The following is a 13,041-nucleotide window of genomic DNA, read 5'->3' on the forward strand; positions in this document are numbered from 1 at the left end:
TCGCAAGAAACATAAAAACAGATTGTAAGAGCTTCTACAAGTATGTAAAAAGGAAGAGAGTAGCGTAAGTAATCGTTGGTCACTTAAAGATTGAGGCAGGAGAAATTACTATGGGGAATAAGGAAATGGCAGAAACGTTAAACAAATATTTTGTATCTGTCTTCACAGTAGAAGATGCAAAAATCATACCTAAAATGGTAGAGAACCAAGAATCTAATGAGGATGAAGGAACTTAATGTAATTAATATAAGTAGAGCAAAAGTACTGGAGAAACTAATGGGACTAAAAGCTGACAAATCCCCTGGACCTGACTGCCTACATCCTAGGGTTCTAAAAGAGGTGGATGCATTGGTTTTGATCTTCCAAATTTCCCCTGATTCTACAACCTTCCCAGCGAATTGGAAGGGAGCAAATGTAACATCGCTATTCAAGAAAGGAGGGAGAGAGAAAACAGGGAACTTACAGGCCAGTTACCCTGACATCAATTGTCTGGAAAATACTGCAATCCATTGTTAGGGAAACTATATCAGGGTACTGAGATAATCATAACATGATTCGGCAGAGTCAACATGGTTTTATAAAAGGAAAATCGTGTTTGACAAATTTATTCGATTTTTTTTGAGGATGTAACTAGCAGGGTAGATAAGGGGGAACCAGTGGATATAGTATATTGGATTTCCAAAAGGAATTAAACGATAAGGGGTTATGAGGAGCGGACAGGGAAGTGGAGCTGAGTCCATGATCTTATTGAATAGCGGAGCAGGCTCGAGGGGCCGTATGGCCTCCTCCTGTTCCTATTTCTTACGTTCTTATGTTCTATTCAATAAGGTGCCACATTAGAAGGTTATTAACAAGATAAGGGCTCATGGGATTGGAGATAATGTACCAGCACGGACAGAAAACAGAGAGTAGGGATAAATGGGTCTTTTTCAGGTTGACAGGCTGTAACTAATTGGGTGCTGCAAGGATCAGTTCTGGGGCCTCAAGCTATTTACAAATCTATATTAATGACCGAGATGAAGGGACCGTGTGTAATGTATCCAAGTTTGCTGACGATACAAACCTAGGTGGCACAGTAAGCTGTGAGGAGAACACAGTCTGCAAAGGGATATAGATAGACTGTGGGCAGTAAGGTGGCAGATGGAGTATAAAGTAGGGAAATGTGAGGTTATTCACTTTGGTAGTGTTTTGCACTGGGCTGCTTATGGAGGGAAGTATGAGGCAGGTCAATGTGCAGCTTTCGGGTTGGAATAGGAGGGAGGTTTCACGTTCTTGGGGCAAGAGTGAGGTCAGGGAGATGGGAACCGATCAACAACACTGGTTTTACAGAATGGGTGAATGGACCAGTAGGAGGGTCTCAGCTGATGTGACTGAAGGGTGGGGAATATCCAGATCCGAGACTAGAGAGCAGAGTTAATAAAAATGGTGAAACAGGAACAGTTGGGTAGGGTTTTCCATGATCTTGGTCCAGCGATGATGACGGAGCGACGATACATGTCAAAGTCAGGACGGTGTGTGATTTAGAGGGGAAATAATGCAGGGAAATGTGAGGTTATTCACTTTGGTCGGAAGAATACAAAACCGTATATTATTTAAATGGTGAGAAACTTTTAAATGTTTGGTCTCCTAACTTGAGGAAGGACATTCTTGCTATTGAGGGAGTGCAGCGAAGGTTCACCAGTCTGATTCCCGGGATGGCGGACTGACATATCAAGAGAGACTGGATCAACTGGGCTTGTATTCACAGGAGTTCAGAAGAATGAGAGGGGATCTCATAGAAAAGTTTAAAATTCTGATGGGTTTAGACAGGTTAGATGCAGGAAGAATGTTCCCAATGTTGGGGAAGTCCAGAACTAGGGGTCACAGTCTAAGGATAAGAGGTAAGCCATTTAGGACCGAGAGGAGGAGAAACTTCTTCACCCGGAGAGTGGTGAACCTGTGGAATTCTCTACCACAGAAAGTAGTTGAGGCCAATTCATTAAATATATTCAGAAGGGAGTTAGATGTAGTCCTTACTACTAGGGGGATCAAGGGGTATGGCGAGAAAGCAGGAATGGGGTACTGAAGTTGCATGTTCAGCCATGAACTCATTGAATGACGGTGCAGGCTCCAAGGGCCGAATGGCCTACTCCTGCACCTATTTTCTCTGTTTCTATGTTCAGGGAGATTTGGGTGTCCTTGTGCAAGAAACACACAAAGCTAGTATGCAGGTACAGCAAGCAATAAGGAAGGCAAATGGCATGTTGTTCATTGCAAAGGGGCTGCAGTATAAGGGTAAGGAAGTCTTGATACAATTGTACAGGGCCCTGGCGAGACCACACCTGGAGTACTGTGCACAGTTTGGGTCTCTTTATCTAAGGAAGGATATACTTGCTTTGGCAGCGGTGCAACAAAGGTTGACTAGAATAATTCCTGGGATGAGAGGGCTGTCTTATGATGAGAGATTGTGTAGACTAGGCCATACTCTCCGGAGTTTAGAAGAATGAGAGGTGATCTCATTGAAACATACAAGATTCTGAAGGGGACTGACAGGTTGTTTCCCCTGGCTGGAGTGTCTAGAACCAGGGGTTACAGTCTCGGGATTATACCATTGAAGACCGAGATGAGGAGGAATTTCTTCACTCAGAGGGTTGTGAATCTTTGGAATTCTCTGCCCCAGAGGGCTGTGGATGCTGAGTCTCTGAATATATTCAAGGCTGAGATAGATAGACTTTTGTGGTCCTGGGCAATCAAGGGATATGGAGATCAGGCGGGTTGGTGGAGTTGAGGTCGATGATCCGCCGTGATCGTATTGAATGGCGGAGCAGGCTCGAGGGGCCGTATGGCCTACTCCTGCCTCCTATTTCTTAGATTTTTATGTTTGAAGGCCAGTATATCCTTTCTAAGCTGTGATGCCCAGAACTGTACACGGTACCACCAGGTGTCGTCTAACCAGGGCTTTGCATTGCTGTAGCAATAATTCCTCCCCTTTACGTTCTGGCTCTCTACTGACATAGGCTAACATTCCATTAGCTTTTTTGATTTTTTTTGTACCTGACCCCTAGATTTTAGTCATCTGTGTACATGGACCCCTAGATCTCTTTGGGCCACCACTGTGCCTGGCTTGTCACCATTTATTAGAAAAAATACTCTGGCCTATCCGTTTTTGGTCTAAAATGGATGACCGCGCCCAATGCTGTACTTGCCAAAAGCCACAGCACAGAAGGGGCCCGTTCGGCCCATCGTATCCCGGCTGGCTCTCTGGAACGATCCAACACTGATCCCACTGCAAAAGCGACAATTTATATTACGTAGCATTTGCAGCGCCGAAACGGGTCTTTCGGCTCAACGGGTGTTCATGCTCCACTTGAGCCACCTCCCACCTCTCTAAGCAGTATAACCTTCTATTCCTTTCTCCCTCGTGTGCTTATTTAGCTTCCCCTGATCTTGGGCGAATGCCTCCGACTATACTAACCTGACGTTTTCCATTTTCCACACCAGCTCCCTTTCTTGCCACTCTGTGGGACTGCCAATCCGTGCCCAGTCCGAGGAATACTGTGTAGTGCGATGAACCCATATCCTTTTGAAGGTTGTTTCACTTGGAGCTCATACTGCTGGTAGAGGCAGCAGCTGTCAGATTTCTGTTACATAGAATCATAGAATGGTTACGGCACAGAAGGACGGCAGTCGTCCCGTCGAGCCCATACCGACGCTCAACGAGTCTCACTACCCCGTCCTTTCCGCGTAGCCCTGCAAAAAAAGTTCTTTTAGGTACTCATCCAACTCCCTTTTGAAAGCAGTGATTAATTCAGCCTCCACCACCCTTTCAGGCAGTGCATTCCAGATCCTAACCAGTCGCTTTGTAAAAACGTTTTTTCTTATGTCGTCTTTGTTTCTTTTGCCAATCGCCTTAAATCTGTGTCCCCTGGTTCTCGACCCCTCTGCCAATGGGGACAGTTTCTCTCTTATCTACTCTCTCCAGACCCCTCATGGTTTTGAACACCTCTATCAAATCTCCTCTCATTCTTCTCTGCTCGAGGGAGAGCAACCCCAGCTTCTCCAGTCTCTCCATGTAGCTGAAGTTCCTCATCCCTGGCACCGTTCTCGTAAATCTTTTTTGCACCCTCTCTAAGGCCTTCACATCCTTCCTAAAGTGGGGTGCCCAGAATTAGACACACGACTCCAGTTGAGGCCGAACCAGTGTTTTATACAGGTTCATCATTTCTACGCTTTTGTACTCTATACCTCTAGTTATGAAGCCCAGGATCCCGTAAGCTTTTCAACTGCTTTCTCAACCTGCCCTGCCACCTTCAACGATTTATGATACCCCCAGATCTCTGTTCATGCACCTCCTTTAAGATTGTACCCTTCAGTTTATTTCTCCTCTCCTCATACTTTCCACCAAAGTGCATCATTTTGCATTAAATTTCATCTGCCACATGTCCGCCCATTCCACCAGCCTATCTATGTCCTCTTTGCAGTCTATCACATTCCTCCTCACTGTTCACTATACTTCCAAAGTTTGCATTTTGTCAAATTTTGAAGTTGTGCCTTGTACACCCACATCCAAGTCATTAATATATATCAGGAAAAACGGTGGTCCTAGAACTGAACCCTGGAGAACACCATTGTTACACCTTCCTGCAGTCCAACAAACAGCCATTCACCAATATTCTCTGTTTCCTGTCACTGAGCCAATTTCATATCCAGGCTGCCACTGTGCCTTTATTCCATGGGCTTCAACTTTGCAGGAAAGCCTTTTATGTGGCACTTTGTTGAATGTCTTTTGGAAATCCATGTACACCACGTCAACTGCATTGCCCTCATCAATCCTCTCTGTTACCTCATCAAAAAACTTGATCAAGTTGGTTAAACCACGATTTGCCTTCAACAAATTTGTGCTGGCTCTCCTTAATTAATCCAAACTGGTCCAAGTAACTGTTAATTTTGTCCCGGATTATTGTTTCAAAAAGCTTTCCCACTACCGAGGTTAAACTGACTGGCCTGTAGTTGCTGGGTTTATCTTGACACCCCTTTTTGAACATTTGCAATTCTCCAGTCCTCTGGCACACTCCGGTTCTAAGGAGGATTGGAATATTATGGCCAGTACCTCAGTAGTTTCTTGCTTCGCTTCCCTCAGGATCCTAGGATGCATCCCACCCGCTCCTGGTGACTTATCTACATTAGGTACAGCCTAGTACCTCAAATTGATCGATTTTTATCCCATCCAGTATCTCCTCCTTAACAATGTATATGGCAGCATCATCTTCCTTGGTGAAGACAGATGCAAAGTGCTCATTTAATACCTCAGCCACACCCTCTGCCTCCATGCGTAGGTCTTTTTGGTTGCTATTCGGCCCACCCCACCTACTTTGTTTACTATTTACATGTCATGGAAGATTTTTGGGTTACCTTTAATGTTAGCTGCCATTCTATTCCCATACCCTCACTTTGCCCCTATTATTTCCTTTTTCACTTCTCTGAACTTTCTATATTTAGACTGATTCTCAGATGTATTCTCAACCTGATGTCTGCCATACGCACTCTTTTTTTCTGCTGCGTCTTACTCACTATTTCCTCCTTCATCCAGAGGGCTCTGACTTTATATGTCCTACCTATCCCCCTCGTGGAATGTACCTCGACTGTACCCGAGCTATTTCCTCCTTGAAGGCAGCCCATTGTTTGTTTACAGTTCTGCCTGCCAATCTTTGATTCCAGTTTACGTGGGCCAGATGCATTCTCAACCCACTGAAACTGGCCGACTGTCAATTAAGTATTTATACTCTAGATTGCCCCCCTGTCCTGTTCCATAATCTCAACCTCATGATAATGTGATCACTGTCCCCTAAATGTTCCCCTACTCACACTTGACCCATCTCATTCCCCAGAAACAGATCCAGCAATCCCTCCTTCCTCATTGGGCTGGAAATGCACTGATCAGGAAAGTTTTCCTGAACACACTTCAGAAATTCTTCCCTCTCTCTGCCCTTGACACTACTATGATCCCAGCCTGTATTGGAGTATTTGAAGTCCCTCATTATTACTGCTCTATAGTTCTTGCATCTCTCTGCAATTTCTCTTTAAATTTGCTTCTCCATATTTTTCCCACTAGTTGGTGGTCTATAGAATACACCGAGCAGTGCAATAGCACCTCTATAGTTTCTTAACTCTAGCCATATAGATTCTGTCCTTGGCCCCTCCAGGATATCCTTTGTCTGCAGCACTGTCATCGAAATTGCCACAACATCATAGTCCCATTTGCACTTGCCGCTCACCAACCTTGTTTACTGCGCTTTGTGTGTTCACAAACATACACTGTAAACCTATCTTAGGCCATCCTGTGTTCTGAGTCTGACCCCACTGTTTTAGTTTAGTGCTATCCCTCTCTCTCAATCATTTGTGCCCTTTCTAATGCTACATCCTGGTGCCCATCCTCATGCCAACTTAGTTTAAACCCTTGCCAACAGCACTGGCAAACATCCCTGCGAGTATATTGGTCCCGGCCCTGTTGAGGTGCAGTCTGTCCGGCCTGCGCAGGTCTCCCACCTCCCCCAGAACCGGCCCCAAAGCCCCAAGAATCTGAACATCTCCCTCCTGCACCATCTCTCCAGCCACGCATTCATCTGCTGTATCCTCCTAGTTCTATACTCACTCGCATGTGACAGAGTAATCCAGAGATTGCTACCTTTTGAGTTCCTGCTTTTTGATCTCTTTGCTGGCTCCCTAACATTTGCCTGCAGGACCTTATCCCTCTTCCTTATGTCATTAGTGCCGATATGGACCATGATCTCTGGCTGTTCGCCCTCTTCCCCCGTCAGAATGTGCTGCAGCCGCTTGGTGACATCCTTGACCCTGGCACCAGGGGGGGGCAACATACCATCCAGAAGTCACGTCTGCGGCCGCAGAAACGCCTGACTGCTCCCCGAACTATAGAATCCCCTACCACTATTGCTTGCCCTATCTTCCTCCTCTCTCTCCTCTTTTCCCCCCCCCCCCCCCCCTCCTGTGCAGCAGAGCCACCCGTGGTGCCGTGGACTTGGCTCTGGCTGCACTCCCAAGAGGAACCATCGCCCTCCCCAGGACCCGGAACAATACTGGTTGAAGAGCGCGATGCACTCGGGGGGGACTCCTGCACTCCCTGCCTGGCCCTCCTCTTCTGTCTGGATGTCTCCTGTTCCCTCTCTGCCCGAGCACTCCCGAAACTTGCGATCCACGTAGCTCTCGGCCTCGTGGATGTACAGCAGTGACACCAGCTGCTGTTCCAGCTCCGAAACCCGGAGCTCAAGCTCCTCCAGCTGATGACACCGTCTGCACGTGTGGTTGTCAAGGACACGGGAAGCGTCCCGGAGTGCCCACATGGCACAGGACGTGCATTCCGCTGGACCGAGTAGCCCTGCCAGGCCTTTTGTTTATTCGACGAACTTTTCAGAAACTTAAGACTAAGATGTATCTAATTCAAGTTATTCATATAATGTATTATTAACCGTTACTAATTTCGTGTCTCATTAACCGTTACTAATCTCCAAGCTCCTGCTTTATTCCTAACCAGCTATTTAACCCTGGTCGCTAACTTGAAGAGGGGAAAAAAAGGCTATTCCTCATACTGCTGGTAAATGCCAGATGTCCGTTACATTTTCAATGAGAACACAGAAGCAAATATCACAGAATGATGCAGCACAGAAGGAGGCTATTCGGCCCTTTGCGTCTGTGCCGGCTCTGAAAGAGCAATCCAATTAGACCCCCTCCTCTGCTCTTCCCCACAGCCCCAGCCAATTTTCAATTATTTATCCAATTCCCTTTTTGAAAGTTACTATCGAATCTGCTTCCACCGCCCTTTCAGGCAGCGCGTTCCACACCATCATAAATCGTTGAGTAAAAATAATTTTCCTCCTCTCCCCTCTTTTGCCCAAGTACCTTACATCTGTGTCCTCTGGTTACCAACGTGTCAACCATTGGAACTAGTTTCTCCTTATTTGCTCTGTCAAGGCCTTCGTCATTTCGGACGCCTCTATCAAATCTCTGTCTCTGCTCTACGGGGGTTGAGGAAAAGACACAACCCAGCAAGCTGTTCAGTGCAGAGACCCTGGCAAAGGCACCAACCAAGTCTCCCCCATTCATGCCCGAGACTGGAACACGGTATCTTCAACCCTAGGTCCAGCCCCAGCCCAAGCTTCCTCCTCCCGATTGCGAGTGACCCCCACCGTACAACAGCATCTCGCATTGATACAACGCCTTTGACGTAGGAAACTGTCTCCAGGTGCTTCATAGGAGTGTTGGCAAACACTGAGCCACATTCGGAGATATTAAGACAGGTGACCAAAAACTTGGTCAAAGAGGTAGGTTTTAAGGAGCATCTTAAAGGAAAAAAAGAGGGGCTTAGCTCTGATGACCCCCATCCAGGCTTACTGGTTCCTCTCATCCATGGCTCAGTGGGTAGCACGTTGTGGGTTCAAGCCCCACTCCAGAGACTTGAGCACAGAATCCAGGCTGCCTCTCCAGTGCAGTACTGAGGGAGTGCTCCACTGCTGGAGGTGCCGTCTTTCTCGGATGAGACATGAAACCGAGCCTGCCCTCGGCTGTCTGTAAAAGATCCCACGGTGCTGTTCGAAGAAGAGCAGGGGAGCTCTGGCCAATGTTTATCCCGACCAACACCACGCAAAACAGATGATCCGGGCATTATCACGTTGCTGTTTGTGGGATGTCGCTGTGTTCATATTGCCGCAATTCCTGCATTGCAGCTGTGACAACACTTCGAGAAGTGCTTTATTGGCTGTAAAGCGCTTTGGGACATCCTGAGGTCTTTTTTTCCTCTTTCTCACACCCAAGGGTTGGGTTGAGTAGTAACCTGTTACTGCGTGGAATTATATCAGGGTCAGAGTGTTCTCCTGGAGTAGCGTTGATTGTCGGGGTCGCGGGGGGGGAGGGGGAGGTCTCTGGTCGGGTGGAGAATGTGTATATAACGTGATAGACAAGGTATCACAATTGTGTGGACAGGCTGGATGAACCCAAGAAGGCTTTTTCCTGTTCGTCATTGTTCTCGTGTGACTCCCTGGTCCCAGTAACTGGCTCCGTGGCTCCGCGTATTGGTTTCTGTCTTGCCAGAGACACCCCCCCCCCCCCCCCCCCCCCCCCCCCGAGTGAAGGAGTGACTTATAACAACACTTTGCATTTAAATAGAGCCTTTAACATAGTAAAGCGCCCCAATACGCGTCACGGAAGTTTGAACAAACAAAATTTGACACCGAGCCAATTGAGATTTTAGGACAGATGACCAACGATTAGGTCGAAGAGATTTTAAGGAGGGTCTTTAAAGGAAGGAAGAAAGAAAGGTAGAGAAGGGAAAAGGTTTCCGGAGCTTAGGACCATGACAGCTGAAGGTACGGCCACCAATAGTGGAGCGATTTTAATCGGAGGCCGGAATTGGAGGAACGCAGTGATTTTGGGAGGTTGCAGAGATAAAGGGAAGGGGCGAGGCCATGGAGGGATATGAACACAAGGATGAGAATCTTACAATCTTGGCATCACCGGACCAGGAGCCAATGTCGGTCAGCGAGCACGGGGGGATGATGGGTGAGCGGGACTCGGTGCGAGTTAGGACACGGGCAGCTGAGCTTTGGATGAGCTCAATTTTCCGGAAGTGTGATTAAAAAGGAGTTGGAGACAGAGAACACGAGAAGCCAAATATGGAGAAGCAACATGGAGCGAAAGAGAGCAGGAGAAAGGAGCAGGGGACATGAAGAGTTGGAGCGAAGCAACAGGTAGCCACAGGCAGCAAGCAACCTCAGTCATAGAGGTCAGCAAGAAAGAGACACACTATCCCCTCTCCTCCTGTGTGCAATACCATGGGACGTCGAGCCTGAAATATAAGGGCAAGTTTGACAGCAGCGCCTGTCATGGATGGAGGCTAGGCGACCAGCACTGACTTCCTGACCCACTGACATGTGAAGGTCCATGCAGGATCACAGAGTAAACTGTCGAACACTTGGGCAGAAAGAAAGATGTTTTATCCGTACATCCACCCATCACGTCCTCTGGACCTCCCAAAGCACTTGAGCGCCAGTAAGGTGGCAGTCATGTGGAGTTATCGCCCTTTCCCCAATCGTGTCTGTGTGGGATCTCTGCAATTATTCCCTTTGCCCCCAAGAGTGACTGTGGGCTGTCTGCCGTTATCTTCCTCCTCCCCCCAGCGCCTCTCAATAGATCTGAACTTTCCCTAGCCACTCCCCGTTTGGCCCAGTAGAATCGATGCACGAGGTCCCAGTGTGAAATATGCTGGAAATCTGGACGACGATCAACCGAAAAGCACCTTGTGCTGGGGCCACAGGGCAGCGCTATTGCGGCTGAAGCGCCATCGTCCCACTGTGACCCGCGCGATGAACGGGAGAGCTGCAGTACTGCCGAGGCACACGAGGGCACTGCCCCGCGCTGCTCGCTGAGGGCCCCTGGTGGCGAAGGCAGCGCACAGTGCCCCTGCCTGGCAGAGCCTGCCCTGGTGCTGTGTCGGAGGTGCTGCAGCATTTCAGGGGTTTAAGGCGGTGGATCGGTGCACGTGTACTGCTCAATCGCACCACTGACCGAAGGCGACAGAACAGGTCGGAGCCATTCGGCCCATTGCAGCCCGGCAAGCCTGTCGGAGCAATGCAACAGTGACGGCTTGTTTCACCTCTCTCCTCTGGTTGTTCCTCTCCCCACTGTCTGTCTCGCCTCGCTCTCTGTTTCTCTCCACTCTACCAGCTGTGGCTCAGTGGGCAGCACACTCGCCTCTGAGACGGAAGGTTGTGGGTTCAACTCCCACTCCAGGAACAGAAGCACAAAAAAAACTAGGCTGGCACTCGTGTGCAGTGCAGAGGGAGTGCTGCACTGTCGGACGGGCCATCTTTCCGATCTGTCTCTCACTCCCTCGCTGCCTCTCTCGCTCTCTCTTTCCCCCCTTGCTGTCTTTCTTTTGCTGTCTCTCTGTCCTCTCTCCTCCTCACTGCCTCTTTCGTTCTTTGTCTCTTCCGCTCCGCCTCGCGCCCTGCCAAGCCTTGCCTGGTGGTGAAGGCAGTACACAGCGCCCCTGCCTGGCATAGCCTGTCCTGGTACTCTTCACAACCCCTCCCCCCGCCCCTGCTCTCTCCCCTCCCCCGCCCCGCTCTCTCCCCTCCCCCGCCCCGCTCTCTCCCCTCCCCCCCCGCTCTCCCCTCCCCCCCCGCTCTCTCCCCTCCCCCCCCGCTCTCTCCCCTCCCCCCCCGCTCTCTCCCCTCCCCCCCCGCTCTCTCCCCTCCCCCCCGCTCTCTCCCCTCCCCCCCCGCTCTCTCCCCTCCCCCCCCGCTCTCTCCCCTCCCCCCCCGCTCTCTCCCCTCCCCCCCCGCTCTCTCCCCTCCCCCCCCGCTCTCTCCCCTCCCCCCCCGCTCTCTCCCCTCCCCCCCCGCTCTCTCCCCTCCCCCCCCGCTCTCTCCCCTCCCCCCCCGCTCTCTCCCCTCCCCCCCCGCTCTCTCCCCTCCCCCCCCGCTCTCTCCCCTCCCCCCCCGCTCTCTCCCCTCCCCCCCCGCTCTCTCCCCTCCCCCCCCGCTCTCTCCCCTCCCCCCCGCTCTCTCCCCTCCCCCCCCGCTCTCTCCCCTCCCCCCCCGCTCTCTCCCCTCCCCCCCCGCTCTCTCCCCTCCCCCCCCGCTCTCTCCCCTCCCCCCCCGCTCTCTCCCCTCCCCCCCCGCTCTCTCCCCTCCCCCCCCGCTCTCTCCCCTCCCCCCCCGCTCTCTCCCCTCCCCCCCCGCTCTCTCCCCTCCCCCCCCGCTCTCTCCCCTCCCCCCCCGCTCTCTCCCCTCCCCCCCCGCTCTCTCCCCTCCCCCCCGCTCTCTCCCCTCCCCCCCCCGCTCTCTCCCCTCCCCCCCCGCTCTCTCCCCTCCCCCCCCGCTCTCTCCCCTCCCCCCCGCTCTCTCCCCTCCCCCCCGCTCTCTCCCCTCCCCCCCCGCTCTCTCCCCTCCCCCCCCGCTCTCTCCCCTCCCCCCCCCGCTCTCTCCCCTCCCCCCCCGCTCTCTCCCCTCCCCCCCCGCTCTCTCCCCTCCCCCCCCGCTCTCTCCCCTCCCCCCCCGCTCTCTCCCCTCCCCCCCCGCTCTCTCCCCTCCCCCCCCGCTCTCTCCCCTCCCCCCCCGCTCTCTCCCCTCCCCCCCCGCTCTCTCCCCTCCCCCCCCGCTCTCTCCCCTCCCCCCCCGCTCTCTCCCCTCCCCCCCCGCTCTCTCCCCTCCCCCCCCGCTCTCTCCCCCTCCCCCCCCGCTCTCTCCCCTCCCCCCCCGCTCTCTCCCCTCCCCCCCCGCTCTCTCCCCTCCCCCCCCGCTCTCTCCCCTCCCCCCCGCTCTCTCCCCTCCCCCCCCGCTCTCTCCCCTCCCCCCCCGCTCTCTCCCCTCCCCCCCCGCTCTCTCCCCTCCCCCCCCGCTCTCTCCCCTCCCCCCCCGCTCTCTCCCCTCCCCCCCCGCTCTCTCCCCTCCCCCCCCGCTCTCTCCCCTCCCCCCCGCTCTCTCCCCTCCCCCCCCGCTCTCTCCCCTCCCCCCCCGCTCTCTCCCCTCCCCCCCCGCTCTCTCCCCTCCCCCCCCGCTCTCTCCCCTCCCCCCCCGCTCTCTCCCCTCCCCCCCCGCTCTCTCCCCTCCCCCCCCGCTCTCTCCCCTCCCCCCCGCTCTCTCCCCTCCCCCCCCGCTCTCTCCCCTCCCCCCCCGCTCTCTCCCCTCCCCCCCCGCTCTCCCTCCCCTCCCCCCCGCTCTCTCCCCTCCCCCCCCGCTCTCTCCCCTCCCCCCCCGCTCTCTCCCCTCCCCCCCCGCTCTCTCCCCTCCCCCCCCGCTCTCTCCCCTCCCCCCCCGCTCTCTCCCCTCCCCCCCCGCTCTCTCCCCTCCCCCCCCGCTCTCTCCCCTCCCCCCCCGCTCTCTCCCCTCCCCCCCCGCTCTCTCCCCTCCCCCCCCGCTCTCTCCCCTCCCCCCCCGCTCTCTCCCCTCCCCCCCGCTCTCTCCCCTCCCCCCCCGCTCTCTCCCCTCCCCCCCCGCTCTCTCCCCTCCCCCCCCGCTCTCTCCCCTCCCCCCCCGCTCTCTCCCCTCC

The 13,041-nt window shown here is 53.1% G+C and overlaps 1 protein-coding gene across 5 annotated transcripts in view; it reads left to right on the forward strand.

Moving 5' to 3' along the window:
• The window catches only part of zfp91 (ZFP91 zinc finger protein, atypical E3 ubiquitin ligase), a 123,453-nt gene that overhangs the window by 68,915 nt on the left and 41,497 nt on the right, over window positions 1-13,041 (forward strand). The window lies entirely within an intron of this gene.

This window comes from Pristiophorus japonicus, chromosome 9, assembly GCF_044704955.1.
Source record: "Pristiophorus japonicus isolate sPriJap1 chromosome 9, sPriJap1.hap1, whole genome shotgun sequence".
NCBI classification, from domain to species: Eukaryota; Metazoa; Chordata; class Chondrichthyes; family Pristiophoridae; genus Pristiophorus; species Pristiophorus japonicus.